Source organism: Protopterus annectens, chromosome 4.part0 (assembly GCF_019279795.1).
Source record: "Protopterus annectens isolate FY-2018-M chromosome 4.part0, PAN1.0, whole genome shotgun sequence".
NCBI classification, from domain to species: Eukaryota; Metazoa; Chordata; order Ceratodontiformes; family Protopteridae; genus Protopterus; species Protopterus annectens.
In genome coordinates, this window is record NC_056733.1 from 1226818936 (window position 1) to 1226846929 (window position 27994).

Sequence of the window (27994 nt, forward strand, 5' to 3'; positions counted from 1 at the left end):
TCAAAGTATGTAACTGTTCTTGTATAAAAGTGTTTAATTGTCTTGTCACACTGTCTGTATGTATGTATCTATGGAGCTTTTCTCCCCGGGGCTCTGCTGAAAATGGACAAAAATCCAGTCGGACTTTCCCTGTTAACAAATGTAAAATAAAATAAAAATAAATAATGACTTTTTTCATTAATGTTAAATGACCAAAATTCATGACATGTTTGCAAAAGCATTCTAAATCCTCACAGATCAGATGGTGTAGTAGTACATTGCTGTGATTGTAATGCATCGTGTCCTGGGTTTGAGACTTGACAGGGCTGATTATTTTGTTGCTGGGCTGATGGAGACAGAGTGACTAAAGCACTTTTTAGCAGTTTAAAGCAGGTTTGCATGGTTTGCATGGTTTTGCACAAAGCTAAGTGATACTAACAAATGGTTAGGTCTTCTTAATTTCACTTAGCGGCGCTTACTCCCACTTACATCTGCAGTAATTTTAAATAAAGAAAAGAAACCAAGGTTGATAGGAAAGTGGTTAAATGGGGGCAAGCAGTAGGGTAAAACATTAGGGAAAGCAGCTAGGGATGTGCAGGATGAGTGTAGGAAAGGACCATAGCTCTACATTTCTTCTGCAGTAACAGCTGTGACTGATGTAGAACACTTGGAATGTACAGCCTCACACCCCACAGGGAGGGGTGATTGCAACATACATGTGTAGAATAATTTGGTTGTAGGTTGCTTTATGTCACTGGACATGGTGGCAAAATGAAGAGCTATGTATGGGACAATGATTTTTTTTTTGTGGGACAGATGCCCTTTTTTATTATGGTGAGAGTGGGATGTTGGGAAAGGGCTTTAGCTATGTTTGGGGAGGTAGGTTGGGTAGGATAGGTTGCATTCACAGACAGACAAGACACACAAGACAGCCAACAGGGGTGGTATGTGACACATGATAGGGGTAAACACCTTGGATGAGGAGGGTGGTTGGGAAGCAGAGGCCCATGAGCTCCCAAATTGACACAGTGAGACTGAGATCCCCACACATGGGTAGTCATCACTGCTCCTTCATGGCCCAAAAGTGGCTGTGCTGAGGGCTGGGCAACAGGGGCAGCCCGCCCCTGCAGGTGCACCAGGCAGCCCTTCATCTAGCACAGCCGTCCATCCAACTTGAAGTGGATGATGGTGCGCACCATACCATGGAACTTGCGGGTGACAGGCTCTTCTCTGCGCCCTCATCCGGGGGGGCAGACCCCATCCCCTGAGGCAGTTCCACCCAAAGGTGGTGCAGGATCAGAGGATGAGGACATTCCAGGTTGCATTCCAGATGTGCTGGGGCCCGGTGCCACAGCCAGATGAGATGGGACAGGTGGATCAACCGGGATCTGCCTTCCCAAACGAGCTATGGTGTTGAGGTTATCCAAGATATATTGGTTAGTCACAAACAAAACATTTCAAAATTAGTTATAACAGCATGTGTGGGTGTTCTAATTAACCCAAACCAACAGATTTGAAACAGTTGCATAGCAAACAGAGCACATGCATAAATGGAACAACAGTAAGTATTTTAACAGCATGCCATTTACATTGATGGCAACAGGCTGCCAACAATGGTATTTGAACAAGGTATGTTAATATGCAACCAATTAAATATATGAACAATAATAGAACAGAAGTCCCAACATTAAGTTTTGAGAATAATATACACATTGTATATGAATAATAATTAGTGATGCAGATAAGGGGTGGGGTGAGAGAAAAAGTCCATTAACAACTGTATAGGCTTCTATTTTTCACAATAGTACTGCTCAGTACTCTACAGGTCTACCCTCACTTTACATCTACTACAGCCCATATCTTCTGTACCACATACATACCAGTCAAACTGTCAACCTGTAATGGTATGAGACAGACTGGGACAACTATGGCTACATTTCTAGGTGGGCTTGTACATGTCAGGGTTACATATCTGACAAAGAAGGGGTACCCTGCACTGATATTGTGTGTGTCTGCTATCAACATACTTCACCTGGATTCCTATCTGTGTCCAAGGTGATTGGCAGCAGTGACCACTAGCCATGACAGCATGACACTTAAGAGACATGTATCGGGAAGAGTGCATAGTGTATGTACCTATCCTGCTGTCATTCACAGGCATGGGGTTGGACAGTGGGACAGTTGTACATGGTATTGAACTTGGCCTAACACCACAACATGTCAAACCCCAGATTACGAATATTATCAATTTCAAAAAATCTAGATCCACAGAGCCACAGTCAGGGACTCAAAACTCGACACGACCATATGGGACGTGACGGCTATGGATGATTCATCAAGATTCATGCTAATATGCTGATAAAAATGTGTAATATGTATATGTGAGAGGCAGAGCACTCTTTTGCCTCAAGGTCTTGAAATCTTGATGGATGGGGAGATCTAGCAGGATTAGGATGCTCTTCAGTGTCACTGCTCAACAGAGGCAATACAAATAATGGGTATAGTTCCCCCCATATTAAAAAGGTGGCGTAAAACTTGTGGGCTAGGCTTGTAAATGCCCTCTGGCAGATAGCCTAGTATGAACCTATGAACCTATGAACCTATGGTATATTGGTAATCTCTTCCTACAGCTACTACAAATGTTTCTTTACCTGCAAGACCTGTGGAGAAAATATCTGTTACCAGTATCTGACTGTTTCTACAAATATTCAGGATTTTTTGAGTGCATATATGAGCACATCTCAGTACCACTCCCTGGATTTGAATTGTGTCTGGGTGTGCTAAAATGAACAACACGACTATTTCTCATCACACTGAGCTACTGGGGAACTGCTGTTTCTTGCTCGACTGATTTCTGCCTATTACTCTGTGAGTTAGACAGTCTGACCTTGTAATCCTAAGATACATGCATGACAGATAGTGTACTGTCTGGAAAGCAAAGGTTAACACAAGGTAATGCTGCAGGGGACACACTATAATAGATTAGACATTACTATTCATGGTTCAGATCTTGGTGCATAACATATTTCATATTTCATTAATATCTTGTTTTACAGCTCCACAATAATTTTGCATAATAGCTGGTTCTCAGAACAATCTCAGTAAATTCATGCTGTCAAAGCCATATTTGAAGAACCAGTACACATTCTATTTGTACAACAACATACCAGATTAAACACAACAGTTGGTGGTTTATGTATTTATTGTACTTATATGACACAGTGTTTTACTACTGCAAATCCTGTAGATCGATATTAGTCTGGTAAACTTCTGGCAGTACATGATTTACTCCTTCTTATTTATTTCAGTATATCCTACAAGGTAGATCTGTACTCACCAGCCTGTCTGTGCAGCCTTGTCAGTCTGTCAGCATGGGCCTCAACATTGCTAGCTCTCTCCGCTGCAGCTGTTGGGGGAGAAAAAAACATTATGCATACCTGTCTATCACATATTCAGGCTAGGATTAGGTACAGCTATGTATGAGATACTTACTAACTACTGGCTATGTATGAGATACTTACTAACTACTGGAGCATTCCCTGCCTGGGCATCTTGGATCCACTGGGTCAAGAGCTCTCCCTTTCTCTGCTTTAGGTCAGCATAATGATGTCATACCTGCTCACCAGTTCAGGGGATTCCTGTGGCACTGGTGAGGTCATGTGCCAGATGGTCCCAGGCCTCCATTTTGTACTGGGAGCCCTGGTGCTGGCCCTGCAGCATTCTGTCTTCATGGTTTTCTACAAGGAGCCCATCCATAACCCTGGACTCCTGAATGCTTCAGCGCTGCACCTGAAAGTTCACTCCATCTCCAACACCAGGCATGGTTCCTGCAGAGATCAGACTACAACAGGTTATAGCTGCATTCCCACCTGTGAGGTTTAAATAAGGCCATATTCTCACTATTTGCTGTCATTAGACTATTTTAAAATGCTAAGCTCAGCTAAGCAGTGCGCAAATCTGCTAAGCTAAGTTGAACAGTGCTTAAAGGGGTAATAGCGGAACACTGGTTAACAGTGTGCAAATCCACTTAGCTGAGGTAACTGCTGCTTAGAATTTACATCTAAGCAATGCTTAAACTGGCTAAGCATAGCTGAGCACTGCTTAGCATTGCTCAGTTTTCATTTTTAAAAAATATCAGGATTGTAGATTAATTCATCATTACTGACATATTATTAAGTGAATATGATTTACTTTACATGACATCCCTCTATGTGCTTTCATTACATTACCTTGGGGTGTGATTATACTGTATGGGACACTTGTGTATACATGGGTGATTTCACATGTTATATGCACTCACACTTCCATTTTGAACCAGCTACACCACCCTGGGTAACAAATATCACATACTGCAAAATTTAGCATAAAAAATAATTTTAACAATGCTTTCCCATGTAAAAATAAAGTGCATGTTTTGGTACTTGAACCGTGAATGCCTGCATGCAAAACAAGGATTCTAACCACTACAATATCTCATCATTAAGATTTGAGCTATACATTTTATTTAGCTCCTATGAGATGTTTAAGCAATGTTGAGCTGAGGGCCGTAACATGCAAACCCACTCAGCTACACTTAAACTTAACTTAGAATGAAAAAAAAAATAAAAGCACTTTTAGTATATTTGGTAAATCATATTTGGTAATGCACTACCTGTCATTCTCTCAACTGTCTAAGTCTGTATGTGGTATATCAGGATTGAAGTCACTACATAATTGCATACATTTGAGTTTCAGACTTCTAATAATTCCCTACATCTTGTTATATTAATACAAACTCTGTACCTCTATCAACTTTCTAAGTTTGTAAGGGCAAGATTTATGATCTGTCCCTATTTGTCCCTGCATCAGTTTAGGCTTTGGCCAGTTTTTTGCTCTGTGAGGTTGGGACATGTTAAAGGTGTCATATGGCACCTTGGCATTGCAGGGGGTGTGTGACAGTACCTGTCACACACCCCAAGCATTGCTTCCTATCTAAATAGCTGCTTTCAGTGTCTGCAGACACTGAAAGCACTTAGAAAGGGAGGTACAGCACTTTGACAATGCAGGGGATGTGTGACAGTACCTATCACACACTTCCTGCAGTGCTTCCTATCTATATTTCCTGCTTTCAGTGTCCACAGACACTGAAAGCACTTAGAAAGTGCCGTAAGTCATTTTCTGAGTGCAGAGGGCATGTTGGATGTGCGGGCACTACTAAAACATGCCCTCTGCACTCAGTAGTGTCTGTGCCTACTTAGTCTTAGCAGTAGTGTGACTTCATGAATATGCAAGGCGTGCTGCTGTTAAGGCTATGCGGAAAGGGACACGGTTCACTCTGTGCAGGAATAGCACTATTCCTGCAATGGAGTTTATTGAATCCCAGCCAAAGCATTAGAAGATAATGTTTATAGTGTTAAAGGAAAAGGATGTCAGAAACTATTAATGATTGTTAGAGAAATAGTAGGTGGCATTAAAAAAGAAAATAATGAAGCAAACTTACTGGTGAGAGATATAAAGAGAGCATTTGATATGTCAGTTTATGACATGGTATGAAAATAATGGAAGGATATAATTTTAGTAAAATTCAGAAAGTAATTAGATTAGCATATAGGAATAATATAATAAGAACTTTGATAAATGGTTGGTAAAGTGAAGAAATAGATATGAACAGGCATTTAAAACAAGGATGCTCAATGAGTATTACTTTGTTTGTAATAGTAATGAATTGGTTAATCAAAAATACAAATGAAATGATGAGAAAAGCAGAGTATATACAAACCACTGATACCGAATATCCTATGTGGATGATATTATTCTTAGGACCAAAAACAGAAAAAAGGATGGACACAGTCATTTTGTGTGTAAATAATAGTTTACAAGAAATGGGAATGTCACTGGATAGAGAAAAAACAAGGGATTTGGATTAAATGAACAGTTAAAGGGAATTCAGTTTTGAGCAAAAGAAAGTTTGGTATTCAGAATAAAATTTGGTGTGTTGAGTGTTGCGAGGGAACAATTAATGAAATGTTTAGAAAATTTAAAAGGATTTAGTGCTATGTGAAGTAGGTATTGACTGTCTTTTTAAAAAAGTACATCTGATTAATTCAGTATGGAATGGAAAAATATTTTATGTGGCTGGAGAATACCAAAAGATTTGTAGAAACATTTTTTTTGAAGTAATGTTTAGATTTATTTGGGATCTAGATTAAACCCAGTTAAAACAGGAGTGTTAAATATGGATAAGGAAGAGGGTTGGCTTTGTTGAACTTTATAGTATATGGAGCATCGTTAAATCTGTATGGGGTGTTAAAATGGATAAATGGTAAAGAAGACAAACTGGTAGTAAAAATATGAAAGAGAATGGAAATTAATAAAATTAAATAAAAGGGCAAGAGGCATTGGAGAAGTGATGAAATGAAGATGTATCAAGACAAAATAAAAATATGGAATTTAAGACGAGAGGAGACAGAAGAAAACAGAAAAATATGGTATTTAAAAACATAATTATACAAAATTACTGTGTGAACCCATGGGGATATTTAACACTAGAAAAAATGAAAGGTATAAAATGAAAACTACAGGATATGTACCTGAACACTGGCACAGCAACAGTGGTCCCACTCACAAAGGGGAAATTCTACTTGAAACAAATGGTGTATGAAGACTACTGAATGTCAAGGTTTTTTATGGAGGTTACAAATTAATAGATTCTGTGTAAAAGGAAATATGCCCAATAAAAAGGTAAATTAAAGGATATGTCAATTTTTTGGTAAATAAGAAACTGTAGAACATGTTTTTTAACATGTAAAAGAGTAAAAACTATAAGAAAAATAATACAAAAGAGTATTTTGAAAGAAATATGGGATTGCAAACAGATAAATATTAATATGATTTAATATGGATTTTATGAGAAATGTAGTCAGGAATATGTCAAACATTTGGACAGGAAAATGTTTTGTATTTTGTAAGTAAGACTGAATAAAAGATTGAATGAAATTATGTTTAATGGACATTGGATGATACCAAATATACTACATAAAATCAAATAGTGATCATGGAAAAGGAGTGGGTTGTCTATGCAAATATGAAACAAAAAGTTGTAAATGATGAAGGAATGTAAATTTAATTTACTTTTTTGTAAATATGTTCATATGTAAATTTGTATATAGTTATGTGTAATAAAGGACCTCTACTTTTTTTGATATGTAGCATGGTATCTTTTACATTCACCTAAGCTTCCACCAACCCTGGCAGATGTGGCTTCAATTTAATATCTAAAATGAAGGATGACATACTCAGAAGTGAAGCACCACCATATCCTGCACTGCAGAGTCATTACTGGAAAATGAATCCAGCTACATGGTGTGGAAATAGAACCCCAAATTTTCTGCACCAAAGGCAAGTGTGTCATCTGTTGATCTACTGAGAATATATGATTTCTGTGTACAGCTATACTAACAACCTATGACAGGTTGAAGGAAACTGGTTAAAGGCAATAGCCTTGTCATACACACATAAGATGATCATTGCCAAAGGTGGATACACAACACAAGCTACTGGCTAAACTTGCTATAGACTTCCCAAGCACTCAGCTCAACAGACATGATTGTCTAAAGATAAGCCCATGTATTAACATAATGCTTGCCACATAATTTGGCATTAGTCCTGTCCATCTCTTACATCCAAGGGGTAGATTTCCTTTTGCAGTCTTACATCCATCCATCCATCCTCAACCTCTTTTTCCCATTTTGGACATGAGTTTGGAGTGTCACTTCTGTAATGACAATCATCTCAATCCAAGTTTTACACCTCCGGATGGCTAGCCCTGCCATTGTAGTTCATTTGTACCACTCACTTGGGCACACACTCACACCTTCAGCCAATTTAGAGTGTCCAATCTACCTAGTGCAGGTCTTTGGAATGTGGGAGGAAACCGAAGCACCCAGAGGAAACCCACGTGACTGCAAGGAGGACATGCAGGCTCCCTATGTTTGTCCATATTAGAAAACAAAAATGTTTTCTTTCATTAACAGCACTTGAAGTCCTTTAGTTACTAATTATGCTGTGACAAGAATCTAGGTTAAATAATTGCCTTTTGCCACTGGCATTGTTATTGCTTCATTCTGAAATTTGCTGTTGCTGAATTATTATATTCTCATATGCTGCTGAGCTGCAAGTGAGAAGTGACGTGCTGTGCTGGTCCACTAACAGAAAACACTGAAATACAGAGGTGATGTGATCCTTTTACTGGGTCAGCATAGGTAATATAAAATAGCTATGACACATGTTTTGCAATTGAGCTTTCAGACTAATATGACCTCTTCATCAAGACGTAAGCCTCGGTTAGATAAAGGGTACGTGTTAGTGTACTTTAGTTGGATAGCCCAAGAAGCTGTGGTATAAAATCTGTTTTCCTAGTAAAAGCTATCAATTCATGTCAGTGTTGCAGTATTTTAGTAGTAAAATGGTTACAGCACAAAATAATATCTTGCAAATACAACACATTGACAACAGAAGTAAAATCTGTGAAGATATGGTTATTTCTGCTTTACCCTTCTATGATGGTCTATTTGTTATTGATCTAACCATGTCTGACTGCTGCATAGCTGTTTATGCAGTTGTTTGGGCCTCAGCTTTCCTGAATGTAGCTTATACAGTCAGGGTGTGGACCTGTTGATGCCAGCTATATGTACATCAGAGACTTGAACCAACAAGCAAAACTTTCTTCTATCAATATGAACCCAGAGTCAGACTTCATTTACTGACTTAAGTTAGTATATTCATAGGTATATACTAGGCTAATGACCACTAGGACCTTTTTAAGCCTAGCTGTGCAACCCAACCAAACTGTGTCCCTATTTATTATGGGCATTTATTAGGAGAGTGTTTGCTAATTAAGAAGTTTCTAAAGGTTATGTGGGGGGAGGGTATGTCAGTTTGGGCATAATTATTGTCTCCCTCTATCAGAGACATGGGAGCCAGTCCCAGGGTGAATTTCTGATTTCCCTTCCATTGCTGATGGTTACTGTTAAATAGAGTTAGAGATAGACTGTGCTTCACATGGATGAGGTGGTCTGTACCTCTCACAGATGTTCACGTGCAGTAAAATCTTATTTTCATACCTGACAATAAAGACTTTTTTTTCCTTCAGTTAAAATAAGCTGCAGGTTAAAAAGCCTTTTCCTTGCAAGCATCCTAGCCATGGTGCAATTAAGAAGTTGAATGCTGTGTTTAGGTACAGTTTTCCTTTAATAGGCATTCATTTTTTCAGGCTGGAAAGCAAAGGTTTTGTGTTGCAGATAGTACAACCTGAATATAATGCATAGTGTTAGGGGTTATTGTACTGCAAGTTGTCGTACATATAATTATAATATTAATCAAAGGTGGTTTTTGCTGAGCTTTTGGAAGAACAGAATAATTAAAAGGCATATTTTAAAGAAGAATAAGCAGTATTTACTAGCTTGTGTTATTAACATTTCTGCATTAGCCAAACCAAATCTGTTGCCTTTCTGCCAAACTGGAGTACAGCATGAACTAACCATTATACCCTGCTGTTCACCAGTTTTAAGTTTCAAATACTAAAAAAACCTCAAAAATAATAACTCGTTATAGTTTAATATGTTATATTCGCGTTAATCTTATTTTTATTTCACAAGTGACAACAGTGTAAAACTCCATCAGTGCTTACTTAGTGGAAGGGACTGAATGTTTGACACATTTAAAGCATAATACTATCCCTTCCCTTGTTAGGTGGCCGATTTTAAATTTTGAAAATAGTGGTATTAGCACCTTCTCCACCAGCACTGCATTTATTGAGATAAGGAAGCTAGTAATAACCCAGTTCAGGCACTGGACGGTGCAGTAGTGCAGCGGTAATGTTGCCACCTCACAGCAAGAGGTTTTCCAATTTGATTCTTGGCTGGAGTGTCTTCTGTGCGGAGAATGTATGTCCTCCCTGCGTTCGTGTGGGTTTCCTCTGAATGGTCCGGTTTCCTCCCATGTTACAATGACATGTGTCTGGAGCATTTCTCCCTGGGCCTCCGCTGAAAATTGGGTTTGTTCCAAGTCGGAGTTTCAAATGTTAAATAAATAAAAATAAATAATATTTACATATATATATATATATATATATATATATATATATATATATATATACATATACATACATACACAAGATATGTGAAGAAAATATGTACATTTTTACAAATAGACATTGTTCAATAGATAATCAAAGCACTCACTGGTATGGTATCATGGATACATGGACACTGACACTTGGCCATTTCATGAAGGAATTTTTGAAATGATTTTTTTTAAAACCTTCTAATGAGCAATTATCCTTTACCTCATTTGAGAGGCGGTTCCAATATGAGAGGCGGTTCCAAAACACAGGCCCAGTTTCACCTTAAGTATACAAAAAAAGACAGCACAGAATGAGTATAACCGAAATTCCAAACTACCATTGTGATAGATCCTACCTCAAAGCATTGGTCAATCTCATGGCTCTCAATTGTCCAGATTTTCACAGAGTCTTCAGATTTTTGGTCTGTTTCTCATAAAATTGTGGCTTCTGGCAAATCATTGAGGACTGAAGTTAGAAAACAATGATATCCATTTGAGTTTCAGACTGCATGCCTATCGGAAAATTCTTGCTAATGCAAAACGTGTTATTCTATCAATTTTCTAAGTTTGCAACAGACAGCAATATTTAACATTTTTCCCTATTTTGGGCCTGTCCTCCCCCATTCTTTATGGCTTTGTCTGGATTTCTTGCTCTAAGAGAGTGCGAGGTATGGTCAATGTGACAGTGAAAGATGAGATAATTAAAAGAACTGATGCACTCAGTCCATTTTTACTATTTATTGTAACTCAAAAGAAGTCAGGAAAATATAGGCATGTGTTTGCATGAGGCTAATAAAATAACAGTTAATAAAACTTACTTCATCTTGCATCTAGTTTGACATCTTCCAAATTAGGAGGCACTTCTGCCCTCTTTGCCTGTCTCTTGGCAGATGCAATGCCTATCACAGACCCATTCTTTTTAAGAAGACTCACAATCCTGTTCCTTTTATTATTCCATAAGGATTACCAGATATTGTTCTATCAAGCTGTGTAGGAAAATCATATTTTTGTACTTTACAAGTTACCGGAGTTGTTGGGATGATATAATCACCTGTGAGGTGTCATATGTACAACATATCTACTTCTGTCTTTTCCAGATTGAAAAAAATGCTGCATTAGAAAAAAAAACTTAAGTTTCAGCAACTTTATCTAGAAAAACCTGAGAGTGTTAAAACATAGCATATGTTTAATGGGTCTACAACTTGACATGGAATGTGTTTGTTATGTTTTGGATGTGTGTATGCACCTGCTAAGCAGATACAGCTCAACTGCACTGCAGTCTTTCCTTGCCCTTACTTCAGGACACTCAAGGTTCTAACCAGTTTATGCTACTGTGAGCATAGCAATAAATACATGCGTAAATAAAGCCATAGCCTCTGCATGGATACAACCAGCAAAGCATTTTTTTTTTGCTGAAAGAAAGCAACTGATGGTTGTACTATTATAAAATACTAACCCATTTGATTGACAGCCCTCCTAATATTCCATAAGAACTTTTCACATTTTATATTCTCACAACAAGAGGTTCTCCGGTTTGATTCTCGGATGGAGCGCCTTCTGTGTGGATTCTGCATGTCCTCCCCACGGTTATGACATTTAAAGACATGCAGTAGGTGCGTGCATGAATGGGTATGCCTTCATTGAAGGTTGGGCGTCAGCCTGGCACCTCGGCACTGTAAAAATCTACTGCCAATTATAAGTGGACCGGCGTTCCACTGAGGCGACCCCTAACCAGGAAAAGCTGAGGAAGAAACACATTCTTGTGTAAGAGAAGGGAAGTGATGGATAATATAGTAGGTCACTGATCCAACTTTCATAATAAATTGTACAGTTAAAAATTGTGTTATCCAGTCTCCCACCTCCTTTCCCTAGTCTCACGTAAAACAAGATAAAAAATGTTCTAATTCCCAAACTTAGATATGTTTTTCCACTACTTAGCATGAACTCAGCAACTAACTGTCAAAAATTAAAAATCCCAGAATTAAAAATTAATAGATTTGCTCTGTTGCCATATTAGAACTCACAGTTCTGTGATGTACTACAGGTTTTCCACTGGTTCTCAATAGATAACAAGCCTAATTGCTAATGAGGTACCATCCTAGGATCAAAAGAAATCTTCAAAGTAGAGGTCAAAACTACTCACTAGAAGCAGCCAAGATAACAGTCTCATACTTTGCACGCCTAGATTCAAAATCTTTTTTTTTAGAACTGGGCCTGTGTTTTGGAACCGCCTCTCATATTTGAACCGCCTCTCAAATGAGGTAAAGAATAATTGCTCATTAGAAGGTTTTAAAAAAATCATTGCAAGAATTCTTTTATGAAATAGCCAAGTGTCAGTGTCCATGTATCCATGATACCATATCAGTGAGTGCTTTTATTATCTATTGAACAATGTCTATTTGTAAAAATGTACATATTTTCTTCAGATATCTTGTGTATGTATATATATATATATATATATATATATATATATATATATATATATATATATATATATATATATATATATAGATATATAGATATATAAAATTCATTTTTATTTATTTAACATTTGAAACTCCGACTTGGAACAAACCCAATTTTCAGCGGAGGCCCGGGGAGAAATGCTCCAGACACATGTCATTGTAACATGGGAGGAAACCGGACCATTCAGAGGAAACCCACATGAACGCAGGGAGGACATACATTCTCTGCACAGAAGACACTCCAGCCGAGAATCAAATTGAAAAACCTCTTGCTGTGAGGTGTCAACATTACCTCTGCACTACTGCACCGTCCAATGCCTGAACTGGGTTATTACTAGCTTCCTTATCTCAATAAATGTGGTGCTGGTGGAGAAGGTGCTAACACCACTATTTACAAAATTTAAAATCGGCCACCTAACAAGGGAAGGGATAGCATTATGCTTCAAATGTGTCAAACATTCAGTCCCTTCCACTAAGTAAGCACTGATGGAGTTTTACACTGTTGTCACTTGTGAAATAAAAATAAGATTAACGCGAACATAACATATTAAACTATAACGAGTTATTATTTTTGAGTTTTTTTTAGTATTTGAAACTTAAAACTGGTGAACAGCAGGGTATAATGGGTAGTTCATGCTGTACTCCAGTTTGGCAGAAAGGCAACAGATTTGATTTGGCTAATGCAGAAATGTTAATAACACAAGCTAGGAAATACTGCTTATTCTTCTTTAAAATATGCCTTTTAATTATTCTGTTCTTCCAAAAGCTCAGCAAAAACCACCTTTGATTAATATTATAATTATATGTACGACAACTTGCAGTACAATAACCCCTAACACTATGCATTATATTCAGGTTGTACTATCTGCAGCACAAACTCTTTGCTTTCCAGCCTGAAAAATGAATGCCTGTTAAAGGAAAACTGTACCTAAACACAGCATTCAACTTCTTAATTGCACCATGGCTAGTATGTTTGCAAGGAAAAGGCTTTTTAACCTGCAGCTTATTTTAACTGAAGGGAAAAAATCCTTTATTGTCAGGTATGAAAATATGATTTTACTGCACATGAACATCAGTGAGAGGTACAGACCACCTTACTTGCACAGTAAAGAACTGGCAAGTCAAAACGTTTTTCTTCAGTCTTCAAATAAACTACACACAATTTTATTATCTTTGTATACTCATCACACCTTTCTAGTAAAACACAAAACTAAGCAATGGGCTGGTCATTACATGCCTTCAGAGCTTGCTAAACAGTCACCAATGAAATTTTCAAAGGAGGTAGTGCAGTGACTATAAAAGATGAAGAGAGTATGGAGTTCATAGGTAGGTACTAGGCTATCGGCCCAAGAGCCTACATAAGACTAGCCAACAAGGTTCCTTGGCTTATAACACCCAAGAAAGTTATTTTCCTGTGCCACTGTCGAGCAGAAATGCAGAAGTGATCCCCAGGGTGTATTTCCTATTTCCCATCCACTCATCAAGATTTTTCTTGAAGAGCGCTAATGAGGAACTTTGCTTGACACAGATGGGTAGCTTGTTCCAGAGTATGGGAAGTCACTGGGACAGGAATCTATCCCTCCAGCATGTCCTGTTTATTGTGGTGACAAGGTTTCGGTCTCTAGAGCATGTAGCTTGGAGGGATTGGGATTTTTTTAGGTGTAGCATGTCCAACAGCTCTGGGTTTCACATAGCTTTATATGTTAGGCAGAGATCACCTCGGAGTAGGTGATATGCTACGGAGTAAAGCTGGAATTTTTTGAGGTGGTCAGTGTAGGGCATTTGTTTGAGGCCAGTAATCCTCTTTCTGAGGTACTTCTGTGGCCTTTCCAGCTGCTGCAGATGTCTTATGAGGTACATTCCAAAAGGGGTGCTGTACTTCATAATGGGTCTAATGAGTGTCGAGTAGAGGGGAACAATGACCTCTTTTTTCCTGGATGAGAACCATTTTATAATGAGGTGTGCCACGTAGAAGGATTTCCTTACTACTGTGGCGATGTGACTATCAAAGGAAAGACTACTGTCCACCTAGGTCCCAAGGTCTCATCACAAATTTGGTGTTAAGTAGATTGCTGCCTATGTGGTAGTTCATGGGTACAGAGTTTTTACCAAAGGGGAAGACACTGCCCTTTTTGGCATTGAGCTTGAGGCCATGGCTCTGACACCAGGCATCTGTCTCAGCGAGGCCCTTCTGTAGGATGTCCACATCATTTGGGGACTTGACTATGGATCCTACTTTGCAGTCATCTGTGAACTTTTTTAGCCAGAGGCCTTCTTTGTTAGCCTGTACTTCAGAGAAGTAGATACCAAACAGGAGAGGTCCCAGGACATTTCCCTGTGGTACTCCACTTGTCACTGCTTTGAGGTCAGATTTGGAGTCTGCAACTTTTGCAGTGTGGGTTCTGTCAGTGAGCCAGTTGGCAACCCATCTTGTGATGTAGAGATTTATACCTAGTTTAGTGAGTTTAGCTATAATTCCAGAATGGGGGATGGTATTGAAAGTCTTGGCGAGGTCAAGATAGGCTGTGTGAACCACCTTACTCTCATCTACGGCTTTGGTGACTGCCTCAAAGAAGTCGAACAGGTTCAGGAGGCATGATCTGCCTTTCACAAACCCGAACTGGGTGGGATCCAGAGTTTGGAGATTATCAATGTCTTTGTTTATGAGTTCCATGATGATACGTTCCATGACCTTGCAGACCAGGCTCATCAGGCTAATAGGTTGATAGTTCATGGGATCAGTGGTGGCTCCCCCTTTGTGGAGTGGGCACAAAGCCTGATGCAAGGCTATTATTCAACATGGTGCTTAAGTGGGGAGCCAGTTCGTTCGGAAGTTCATGTAAAACACAGCCTGGGATGTTGTCCGGTCCAATGTATGCTGTGTTTTTGGCTTTAGAGAGTGCAGCCTTTACCTGTGTATTTGTGATTACAGGGACTCTGCATTCTTCCTGTATAGATATGGGCCCTTTAGGGGGTGAGGGGGGGTAAAGTTAGCACTGCACCTATTTGCCAGGATGTTGGCAATATCGGTTGGTTCTGTAATTTTCATGCCTTTGTGCTGTAACTCAGTGCAGATCTGGGTGTTGCCATCGAGATTCTTGACATAGCTATAGAATGCTTTGTGGTTGTCCTTAGAAATAGTGGCAATTTTGTTTTCATAGCTAGCTTTGGAGGATCTTATAAGGGATCTCAGCTTCTTACTGAGGCTGACCAGGGAGCTCCTCCACTCATGGAATTTTACTCTCTTTTGCAACAGTTTCTTCCTTCTGTTGTACAGTTTGTTTATGGCGGGGGACCACAAGATTCGCTTCCTTTTTTTGGAGGATAGCGTCTTGGTTCTATTTGGGATAGCACGATCCATGCACTCGTGTAAGTGCTTATAGAGTGCATTTGTGATTTGTGTAGGATTCAGCAGTTGTAACTGTATCGTCCATCTGCATGGGTGTCATGAAGTTCAACACTTCTGTTTTAAGAAACATGAAGTTGGCTTTGGAGAAATTTTTTATTGTGGTTTCCTTAATGGGTGGTGGGGGTGGGATGTGGATATCAAGGGTGATTAGCTTATGGTCGGATCAGACCAACGAGGAGATGACGTCAGGTGTAGAACACCGGTCACTCATGTTGGTAATGACAAGTTCTAGGATATTGTTGCCCCTGGTGGGGGTGTGGATAATTTGATCCAGGGCATTGGAGTTTATGAATTCCAGAAAGCGTTGATCTAAGGAGTTGGTACACGAGTAGTTTTCCCAGTTAATGGTGGGGTAGTTGAAGTCACCCATTATTAGGGCATTTGGTTGAACCCTACTATTTTCCAGTACATCAAGAAAAGAGGAGTGGGAATCCTGGGGCATGGTGGGGGATCTGTAGCAAGCTACAGTTTGGATTGCAGTTTTGTCCAGAGTTAGTTGCACTTGGATAACCTTAGATGCATTATGCTGAGCAACTAGCCTGGAGGTGTGGATATCCTTAGTGAATATGGACACACCTCTGTCTTTGCTGTTTTGGTCCAGGTTACATGGCCGAAATGTGTGGTATGAGTTATAGCTTGGTAGTGCAGGGGTGTTCTCTGGAGCCTTGAACCAGGTCTCAGTCACTGCACAGATATCGATGTTCTCCATTTTAAGGAGTGCCTCAAGTGAGTTCATTTTGAGATTTAGACTTCTAGCATTGAGCAGCATTACCCTCAGTTTTTGCTTGCCTGTTCCTGTTATGGTGGTGAATTTGTTATTTGAACCTTGCCTAAAAAAGGCACTATGGGGGCAGCAAGAACCTTAGCCAGTATCCGGAGTCCCAGGGTGACAGGTGCAGGCCATCTGTGTCAAAGCATCATGATCTGTCGACCATGTCATCCCAAGCAGACATATACTGGATCCCCTTAGAATGACACCAGAAGCTTAGCCAATTGTTGAAGTCAATCATTTTGTCCTTGTACTGTGGTATCATTCTGGGCGATGGCAGAATGCTACTCAGGGCTAGGGTCATACCTGCCTGGGCTACAAGATTGGAGAGCTCTTCCATGTCTCTTTTCATGTAGTCCAGGGAGGTACATCTCAGGTTATTCACACCAACATGGACAATGACAGAGTCATATTTGTACTTGTTGTGGAGTGACCTGAGTGTGTGGGTTATGTGGCGGATCCTGGCACCCGACAGGCAGCTGACAGTAACCTTCTCCTTGTTTAGCCTGGTGAGTGGGACATCAGTGTGCCTGGCTATAGAGTCATGTATGACTAGTGTGTTGGGTATGTTGTTTTGCCTTATTGGCTGTGGGTGAGTGGCACACTGAGTCTGTGGGCTATTTGCCATTTGGGTTGTGTTGTGGGATGGAGGTTGCTTGCGTTTCTGCATTGGAGGTCTCTGTTGCTTAGACAGATTATTACTGAGAGCCTCTGCAAATGTTTTTGTGTTACTATGTGTGGATTTTGGTGGTGTAGATTTAGTGAGACTATGTGATGAGTGTAGTGTGGTGCAAATGTTTACCTTCTCCTCATGACTGTCTTGGTTGGAGAGAGCTTTACCTCCAGTTTGGCTAGATAAGTGCATTTCTCACAGGTTGTAGTGGTGGGTGGTAGGAGGAGAGGGTTGTCTGTGTACATGAGGTAATTTCTACATTGCCTCAAGATGCCCAGATTCATCAGATAGACAGAAGAGAACACTGGGAGCTGACCCTTGGACATGCCTGAATAAAAAAATTATTTTCCTGTAGATAAGTGAGGAAAGAGAGTACAAGAGCTGTTTTCTCTAAGCAAGTGAGAAAAGTAAGTACAAAAACTGTTTTCCTCTAGGTAATGAGGAAGATTGAGTGCTTTAGTAATTAGTAGCTTATTTAGTGCTTACAAGTTCTGAACAAGTGCTGAGCATGAATAAGCAAATTTAAGTGCTAAAACTAAGAATCTGTATCTGCGCTAGATGAGTTACAGGACAGAAACAAGTGCAAATGCAGGCTTTCAAATCAGAAATTTGAGAGAGATGGAAGAGATTGCCCAAATGGCCAATACCTACAATTTCTGGGCCAGAACCACTCCTTATGTGGTAGACGGGTTAGCTAGTGCATACCACTCCCACTGATAAGCTAGAAGGCTTCCCTCCAACACAGAATGGGGGGCTCAGAAGCTTACATACAGTCCTGGATACAGCAAATCTGTATCTGGAACACTAGTTACAGGAAAGGTAGGAAACAGGCTTACAGTTTTTTTTTTTTTTTTATAGAAAAGTAGCAAAAACAGTAGTAAAAACAATTCACATGCAGTGCAAGCTAGCACACTTGAGTATGTAGCAACATTAGACCAAACACAGTTTAAAAAAATGCAATTAAATTGCTAAATGATAAGTTGCTAAATGAACTCCTGGGATACTGTACAAACCCCTGAAACCTGGTATTTTTAAACTAAAACTGTGCAAAATGGTGACTTAAACATCAAAGCATACCATCCCGATGCTATCTTTAATCTGCTGAAATACCCAGGAAAGCAAATACCCTTTTCAGTCTGGACATTTGAATACTAGTTTCAAAGTAATGGTCTTCAAATGTAAGCACAACTTCCAAATTAAAGTTATCTTTTGACTATTGTGAGAATTTTGAGTCATTCCTTTGTACAAAGGCTTCAAGAACAACTTTAAACTGGTAAGGCTGTGGCAATCAGTTAAGAGGAGAGAGTCTGTCTTTACAGAAACTCAAAAGTACAGCTCTGTGGGCATTTAGGCTGAATGCAGATGTCAACAATATGAGCAGAAATTACCAAAAAAATGAAAGATGCAGTGACAACAAAAATGCATCAGTGCAAGGTTTCCGGAAGTGCTTCAGGATGGAAGTGTGGTCATCAGAAGAGATGACTCAGAGGGTGACAAATGTCATATATATATATATATATATATATATATATATATATATATATATATATATGGTTCCCATTCAGAAGCCTGAAACATCATAAGCCTGAAAATCAAAATCCTGAAACCAAAAGCCTGAAAATTCAGAATCCTGAAAACTCAAAATCCTGAAAGCCCAAAATCCTGAAAGACCAAAATCCTGAAACTCAAAATCCTGAAAACACAAAATAGACATACTGATGTCATTGTGGCTTTGCTATTGTTAGCCCTGTGGTGTTAGGTCATGCGTTGGGGTCAGGTAAGTGTGCGGTTGGTTTTATTTTAGGGTTAGGGCGGTTTAAGTGAGTTAGGGTTAGGCAGGTTAGGCATGTATGCAATAGTGACAAATATTGGGGTTAGGGGCGGTTTAAGTGAGTTAGGGTTAGTGTGTGTCAGGTGAGTGTGTGATAGTGACGGACCTTAGGGTTAGGGTTAGGGTCAGGGTCAGTTGGTAGATATTAGTGTCTTTATAGTGACATATTAGCATTATTTGTGTTTTCAGGATTTTGAGTTTCAGGATTTTGGTCTTTCAGGATTTTGGGCTTTCAGGATTTTGAGTTTTCAGGATTCTGAATTTTCAGGCTTTTGGTTTCAGGATTTTGATTTTCAGGCTTATGATGTTTCAGGCTTCTGAATGGGAACCATATATATATATATATATATATATATATATATATATGTGTGTGTGTGTGTGTGTGTGTGTGTGTTTCTTTGTAAACTGTGTAAACTAGAAAGCCTGTAGTACATCACAGGCAAAACTGAAGTACATGTGATGAAACTGAGTACAGATAAAACAGTCATAACGGCAGCAAATGGGGGAAATAGAAGAAGGTAAGAGTTGAGATAGAGGGGAAAATAGTGAAACAATTTAACAGGTTCAAGTATTTGGGAGGGGCAGTTGAGAAGAAGGGAAGTCTGAATGAGGAGGCCAAAGCTAGAATCCCAGGGGCTACAGCCAACTAGTAGAGATTATCAGGGGTAATCTATGGCAGAAGAATGCCAAAGAAGCTAAAAAGTAAGGTGTACAAAACAGTAGTTTGATCAGTATGACTGTATGGAGGCACAGCAAATGAGGAAGCTAAAGGTGATGGAGAAGATGAAGTGTCTGAGATGAGTGGTAGGATGTACATTGTGGGACAGTTAAAGAAATGAGGACATTCAAGTAGCTCCACTTGAAGAGAAGATCAAAGCAAACAGATTACCGTGGTACAGTCGCATGTAAAGCAAAGCAGAAAACAGTGTTGCTTTAAGTAGCTAGCACAAAGCATAGACAAGATTCAGATCTGCTGAATCTAGACTGTATTGTAACACTTGAGCATTTTCTGGCACCTTATATTAGGATGGCCCTGTCTGCACCTTTGTGGCAGAAGAGTGTAGTCTGAGCCTCTTCTGAGTTGAAGATTCCTGGAGGAAAGCTCACTGTGTGCTTTCTCTTTGATAGTTTACCTTAAAACTGTTCATTCTCATTTGTATTTAAGCCTCGCATTTGTGCAGGTTTGCATTCTGTTAGCAGGAGCTGCTCAATATTTAGTGACTTTCGCCATAGGTTTGGAGAGTTTCTGCTGAAATTTAAAGCATCCACTGCTAAAATCATCAAAAAGTACTTTTGAGTTTCCTTTGCACTTTGCTGACTGTATTTTGTCAGTTTCATGCTTCATTTTGCTGATTTTTACTGTATTTTCTGCACTTTAAAGAAAAATGCTGTTCTGTTGCTTTAAGTAGCTACCACATAGCATAGACTATATTCAGATCTGCTGAATCTAGACTGTGTTAACTGTATTGTAACAACCAAGCACATTCCAGCCATCTTTGATTAGGAGGGCCTGCCTGCATCCTGGTAGCAGAAGAGTATAGTCTGTGCCTCATCTGAGTTGGAGATAAATGGGGGAAAGCTCATTGTGTGCTTTTCCATTGATAGTTTAGTTTAAAAGTGTTTATTCTCATTTGTATTTAAGCCCTTCATTTACACGTAGCTGTGCACAGTGCAACGTAGTTTAGCGGTGCCCTGTACAGATGAAAATGCCTTGAAAGACAATTTTCTACTAGACATCTATTTGTGGAACTCTACCAAGCTTTTCTGCTGCATTGCGGGCAACTCAGATGCGCACTGAGAAGCATTGCTATAGTTTTTTCAGCCATGGCCTTCAATAGAACAAGCCTCTTTGTTAATCCTAGAGTAAAATCTGGTCAAACTAGCCTACTCCCCAATACTAGTTGTGATAAAAACCTTCCATAATTGCTAGGTTCATAAGATGTTACTAGGCTATTGACCCAAGGGTCTTTACAAGCTTAGCTGTTATATCCCAGTATAATACTAGATGAAACGTATTGTTTACGCCCAAGTTTTTTCAAGCAAGGACTACCTATGTTCAGGAGAGAAGCCAGGGCAATCCCCAGCAGAAATTTATGGTTTCCCATCCAGTCGTCCAGGTTGCACTTAAACAGGGTCAAGGAAGTGCTCTGCTTAATATGAAGTCTTTTCCAGCAAAGTGGCAACCTCTGAGAGATGTATCTGTCTCTCCAGCAGGTCCTGTTTATGCCACAGACTATATTGAGGTCCCAGGAATTGGTGACTCTAGTCCCATTTGACTTACAGATGTGCATCATCTCCATTAGATTTGGGTCAGAGACAGCCATGTAAACCAGACATAACTCACTTCTAAGTAGTCTATATGCTACTGAGTACAGTGACAGCAATTTCAGTCTGTCTATAAAAGATATGTACTGGAGACCCTGAATTTTCTTAGTTAGAAATGTCAGAGGTCTCTCAAGTTGTTGCAGGTGTCTGGTGAGGTACATACCAAATAAAGCATTATATTCAATAATAGGCTTGATGAGGGATAAGTACAGGGGAGTTATAACCTCCTTTGTTCTTGAGGTGATGCCTTTGCTAATCAGGAGAGTGAAGTAGAATGCTTTCCTCACCACATTAGACACATGGGGGACAAAGCAGAGGTCATGGCCAACTTGTGTTTCCAGGTCTCTCACTACTGAACTGGTACTCAAGTATTATTGTTTTATTTTATAATCACAGGGACATTGTTTTTACTGAAGGGAATGATGATGAATTTTAGCATTTTGTTTAAAACCATGGCTTTGGCACCAATCATTGATCTGTGTAAGTCCCTTTTGAAGTACACTGATATCTCTAGGGGATTCAATGATACCACCTAATTTGCAGTCATCCACAAACTTGGTTAGGCACAGCCTATTCGTTTTAGCCTGGACTTCTGAGAAGTATATGCTAAACAAGAGGGGGCCCAGCACTGACACTTGTGGAACCCCACTGGTGACAGGTCTGCTGGTAAAGGTAAAGTTTCCCACCTGACAACATAGGGGTTGATATTCAACTGGGTTAGTTTGTCAATGATGCCCAAATGTGGGATAGAGTCAAAGGCCTTGGCCAAGTCAAGATAGGCTATGTGCATGGGTTTGCCCTCTTCTATGGCTCTTGTCAAATTCTCAAAAATGTCCACCAGGTTTAGCAGGCATGACCTGCCCTTGACAAAACCGAACTGAGATGGACCCAGGGTTTAGAGGTCACCTATATCCTTACTTATGAGGTCCATGATGATTTATTCCATTGCCTTACAGATTAAGCTGGTTGAGTCTATAGTTTACAATGTCTTTTGCCTAGACATCCTTGTGGATGGATATAACAGTCACCCTTTTCCTTTCAATGGTGACAAAGCCAGTACTCAGGCTGTGGTTAAATATAGTGCCTAATGGAGTAGCTAGCTCTTGTTTTAGAACATTAAGAATGCTGCCTGGAATGCCATCTGGTCCTATGGAGGCTGTGTTCTTAGCTTTGGAGAGAGCATTGATGACTTGCTCTTTGGAGATGCAGGGAGGGGGAGATGATGAAGACATGGTTTGTGGTATGCTTGGGGGGGTGAAATTTTTGCCAAACATGTCTGCTAGCAGGTTTGGAATTTCTGCAGGTCAGTGTGTGTGATGCCATCCACAATTAGTTCAGCACACATCTGATTCCTACTTTTTAGGTTGCAGACATAGGTGAAGAAAGCCTTATGGTTATCCTTGGCTGTAGTTGCTAAATTTTTTTCATAGTTGCTCTTTGAAGATTTTATGAGTTGTATTATTTGCTTGTTTAGGCTGAGGATGATTCTCTTCCATTTCTGGGATCTCACTTTTGTATTTATAGACAGCAGCTTCTTTCACTTATTGTATAATTTATTAAGGCTAGGATGGTTTGTTTTTTTCCTGAGGATGCTGCTTTAATCCTATCTGGCACGGCTGTGTCTATACATTTGTGTAGCTAATTATACAGGGCATCAGGGTAAAACTTAATATAGCCATCAATGCCATATGTAGAAACTGTAGCTTGGAAGTCAATTATATCTTCTCTTAAGAGGACATAGTTAACTTTGGTGAAGGTTTTCAGCCTGATTTGTTCAACCAGTCTGAATGACATGGGCATCCTGCAGCAATGTAGTAATTGCCTCATGTATACTGACAACCACTTACTCCTAAAACAAACAAATACAATATGCGAGAGATGTAATTACACTATAAATTTGGAATCATTTCTCTCACGTGACAAAAAAACTGAATATCAGACAGGTGGTCAGCACACACACATCACCTCTCACACAAAACAAGGTCACAACACTTAATTCCACAAACGCAGAGGTACTCAAACAAAGCCTAACAAAAGATTCAAAGACCTCCCAAGTGCAAACCACTTGCACACACTGCAAAGCAAATAAAATCCACAATACATAATAACATACACATCAGTGCCTCAACAAATAAGCCCGTATATCCTTGTCATAGGTGACTCCATTCTGAGACACACAGATGTCCCCTTCACTAGGCTGGACAAGGAAAAGGTCACTCACAGTCAGCTGCCTGTCAGGTTCCATCAAATCACACATGCACCCAAGTCACTCAACAACAATTACCATTATGACTCTGTCAGTACATGGTGGGGTGAATAATTTCAGATGTACCTCTCTGGACTATATGAAGACAGACATGACTAAACTTTTAGATTATGTGTCCCAGGCAGATATGTCCCTAGCCCTAAGCAGCATTCTACCTTCATCCAGGATGATGCCACAATATAGACAAAAAATGATCGACTTCAACAATTGACTTAGCTTCTGGTGTCAAACCATGGGGATCCAGCATCTGTCAGCCTGGAAAGACATGGTCAATAAACCACACTGCTTTGCCAGAGATGGACTTCACCTGTCTCCTGTAAGCTTTTGGATAATGGCAACGATGCTTGCCTCACCCATTGTGCTTTTTTAGCAATGTCAAAACAACAAAATTCCCAATGTAAAAAAATCCACTCAAGACAAACTCAAGGTTATGCTGCTTAATGTTTGGAGCCTAAACATGAAACAACACTCTCTGGAAGCACTCCTAACATTGGTAGATATTGATGTCTGTGCAGTCACTGAAACATGATTCAAGGTCACAGAGAGCACCCCAGCTGTGCAAAGCTACAATGCCTTCTACACATTCAGACCCCAAAATGAGAAGGAAAGAACAAAAGGTGGAGATGTAGTCATTGTCATCAAAGCCAAATACGCCTCAAGACTGGTTAAACAGTATGATTCTTTTGAGCTACTCCAGGTCCAACTAACTATAGTTAAAACACCCTACCACATCATAGCTAGGTACAGGTATCCCATATATAGATATATATGTGTGTGTGTGTGTGTGTGTGTGTGTGTGTGTGTGTGTGTGTGTGTGTGTGTGTGTGTGTGTGTGTGTGTGTATTACTTAAATGCTTATACAGACTGCATGTAATATGATAACTTTCTCCCCTAACTTAATGTGTACCTGTTAATGATGTAGACACCCTGTATTTATTTTTTGTCATATATTGCTCTTAGGCCATGACAGAAAAGAATCAGTTGGCCAACTCACCATGTAAACAAAATGGAAAATAAATGAATAATAAATACACATCGAATTATGTTCTTCAGTGCATGTTCCACAAAGGGAATTAGTCAAGTTTGAAAGCATAATAAACCTAACTGAAAGATTGCTAGAACACTAAATAATTTAATAAAATAGTAAAGCAGCAACAATGTATGGTTTTATGAATGACCATAACTTATGAAGAATTTGTACAAAATGTTTCAGTAAGTAGCAAAGAAAAGTCATTACTGATGCACAGTATAATCATATCCAAGAACAAGATGTTACATAGTCTTTTACTTTTGCAAACTGAATAAAAGTTATAGGATGGGGGGATCTGAATAATGTGGTAAGTGTAAATTAATGTAGCTGGATGGTTTCATGCAAACTAGAAATTAAGTTTGAGTGACGGTATCCCTGCCTGAACAGCAGATGTCCATCAAACTGAGAATTGTATAATTATGTAGCCATGTAACTTTGCCCTTCTTACTTGTAAGGCAGTTCAAGAGTCAAACTAGTTCATAAGTAACTAGTTATCAACATTCATTCATACATTTCTCTAATTAAAGCTATATACAGCTAATGTACATTGAATAAGGCCCTCCATTTGAGGAACCTCCTAAACCAACTATTTTTTTTATTTTATTTTAACATTTGTTGACCGGGAATGTCCGACTAGGTTCTACAGATCCTGTTTTCAGTGGAGGCCTGGGGAGAAATGCTCCAGAAGCATGTCTTTTAGAATGTGGGAGGAAACCAGAGTGCCCGGAGGAAACCCAAGCGAATGCAGGGAGAACATGAAAACTCCACACAGAAGGCACCCCAGCCAAGAATCGAACCAGAGAATCTCTTGCTGTGAGGCAACAACATTAACCGCTGCACCACTGCGCCGCCCAACTATGGGTACTAGATGCCATTAGCCTCCACTTCATGCAATCCAGCCATCTACTTGTTCTGCTCTGTTTTTAATTTTTTTAAATAAGTCTTGCATTTTACACCATACACTTCTGTCAATGCAATTGTGGGTCTAATGTTCTGATTTCAGAAGCAGGTCTGGATTCTTCTTTTGGCTTGCTATGTTTCCAATACACCCCACCCTGCCAAGCATGAATGCTTACTGGAACACTTAAACATAGTTCTCAGACTGATTTGTCTATAAAAAACAGATGCAGGCCATCTCACAGTGCAGGTCTTTACTGGCCAAAGTGCATTACAAGTCCCCAAGGAAGGCAAAATATATATTTTCCATCATAACTGTGCAGAAAGTTATCTGTACCTAGAAAGCCAAAATAAAATCAAAATGATTCTACTAATCTACTCCTTCCTAGAAGTATTAGGCGGAAATACAGATTTATATCACTATGGCATACCCCCTCCAGGTCAACATAACAAACATTTTAATAGAACATTTTTTTATATCTTCTAAAGCATCATAACTAGTCACAAAAATGCCAAATGTCAGCTGTGGCCAATGCATCACTATATTCAGTATCATATAGGTCATAAGTAATGTGTTTCTAATAAAAAGATGGATGTTTATTGCTTCTACAAAACCTACAAGTCTTATTAAAATGCTTCTAAAAAGCCTACAAGTCATATTAAAAATATTTTTAATTGAATATAGTCCAAAAGGGAAAGTTAATAACAAAGGAGAATTACAGCTCATAAAAAGCTAACATTTATTGTTGCTGGTTAGATTTCCCGGTGCTTTTTCTCAGATTTGATGTTAGCTCTAGTCAGTAAAGTTAAGGTGACAGTTAATGAGATCACTATGATGCAGCCTGTTACAGTGTGCCGATCCAATAAGAAATAAAAAATAAATAAATAAAAGCATACTGTTCCATAGAATTGACTCACCAAGAGTATGCATTTTCTTAGTTCTGTCTGTTACAGCTAAGACTTCTACACTGTCTGATGCAGATAGAAGATATGTAACAGTATACCTTGATAACATCAACAATGAATATATTCACTTTATCCATGCAAGAAATGTTGAACATCTGCTCAAATAGCAAATGAAGAAATCTAGACTGCAGCAAAAGAAAAATATTGTGGGTTTAAATAAATGGGAATGTGTTGCGGGCATCTGCTTTATCCATTAATGAGTGTAGCCAGGCTGCAAATCATAGAGGCCATTTCCATTAATGTATGATGGCAACAAATCAGTGTAGGCTTAGTATATATTATCCAAGAGTTACTATAATATCTTGGCATTTCTAAACACCATGATAGTTGTCCACAGAACTACAAAAGGGAGTGTGAAGGTCATGCAAAAGGAGAGAGCAATGTCTTCCAAAAGGGATCCAGAATAAAGTCATCAAATTAGTCTGCAGAATGGATCAGAAAGCATATGAAAAAAAAAAGTTTAGAAGAGTAGGGCGGTCTTACTGCACAGGATATGAGTGGGAAAATCATACCAGCGGGATGTGACAATGCTTCCCAAACAAGAAGGACACACAGGAAGGGGATGCAAATAAATGACTTTAGTGAAGAGAGCTCCCTAGATCTGTGAAAGTGCATCTGCATGGAGAGAAGTGTATACATCCAGAATAGGCTACTGCAATAGTCAGATGACTAGTCATGAATTGGTGGATAAAGGAAAAAGGGAAGGGACAGTTGGGGGGGGTCAGAATGTTAGATTCAGTTAAATGGCGGACATGATAGTTACTTGCCTCATTTTGGCATTCAGTCATAATGTTGTGTAATATACACACACCTGCAGAGATATAGGTACTGATCAATAGCTAATTCATTAAATTGATGAAGTTTCTATATATGACTTATTTAAAAAATAAATAGGGAGATGATTTTTTTTAATTTATTGTTAACTTTCTTAGAATCATATGGTGATCTCCTTACATTCTGAAAACAAAGTGCTACATAGTTAATACTTCTATTATTAAATCTTATCTCTCAATTACGCACACAAACATCATCTCTCCAACACTCTCAAAGGATGCCCATCACATGGAAAATAACAAGACAGTTTGAAACAAGTGTTTCTGAAGCTCCCTACCAAAATGTCAACACTCAAAATGCTGAGTGCTGAAATGCTAGAAAAAAGACCAAAAACACAGTAGATGAGAGAACCTCAAAAATCATTCTTCTTCTTGTTTTTGCAGGCCAAGCCCCTCCTACACGCCTTCCCATGTGAGGGGCATGCCCCCTACATGCCAAAAACACATATA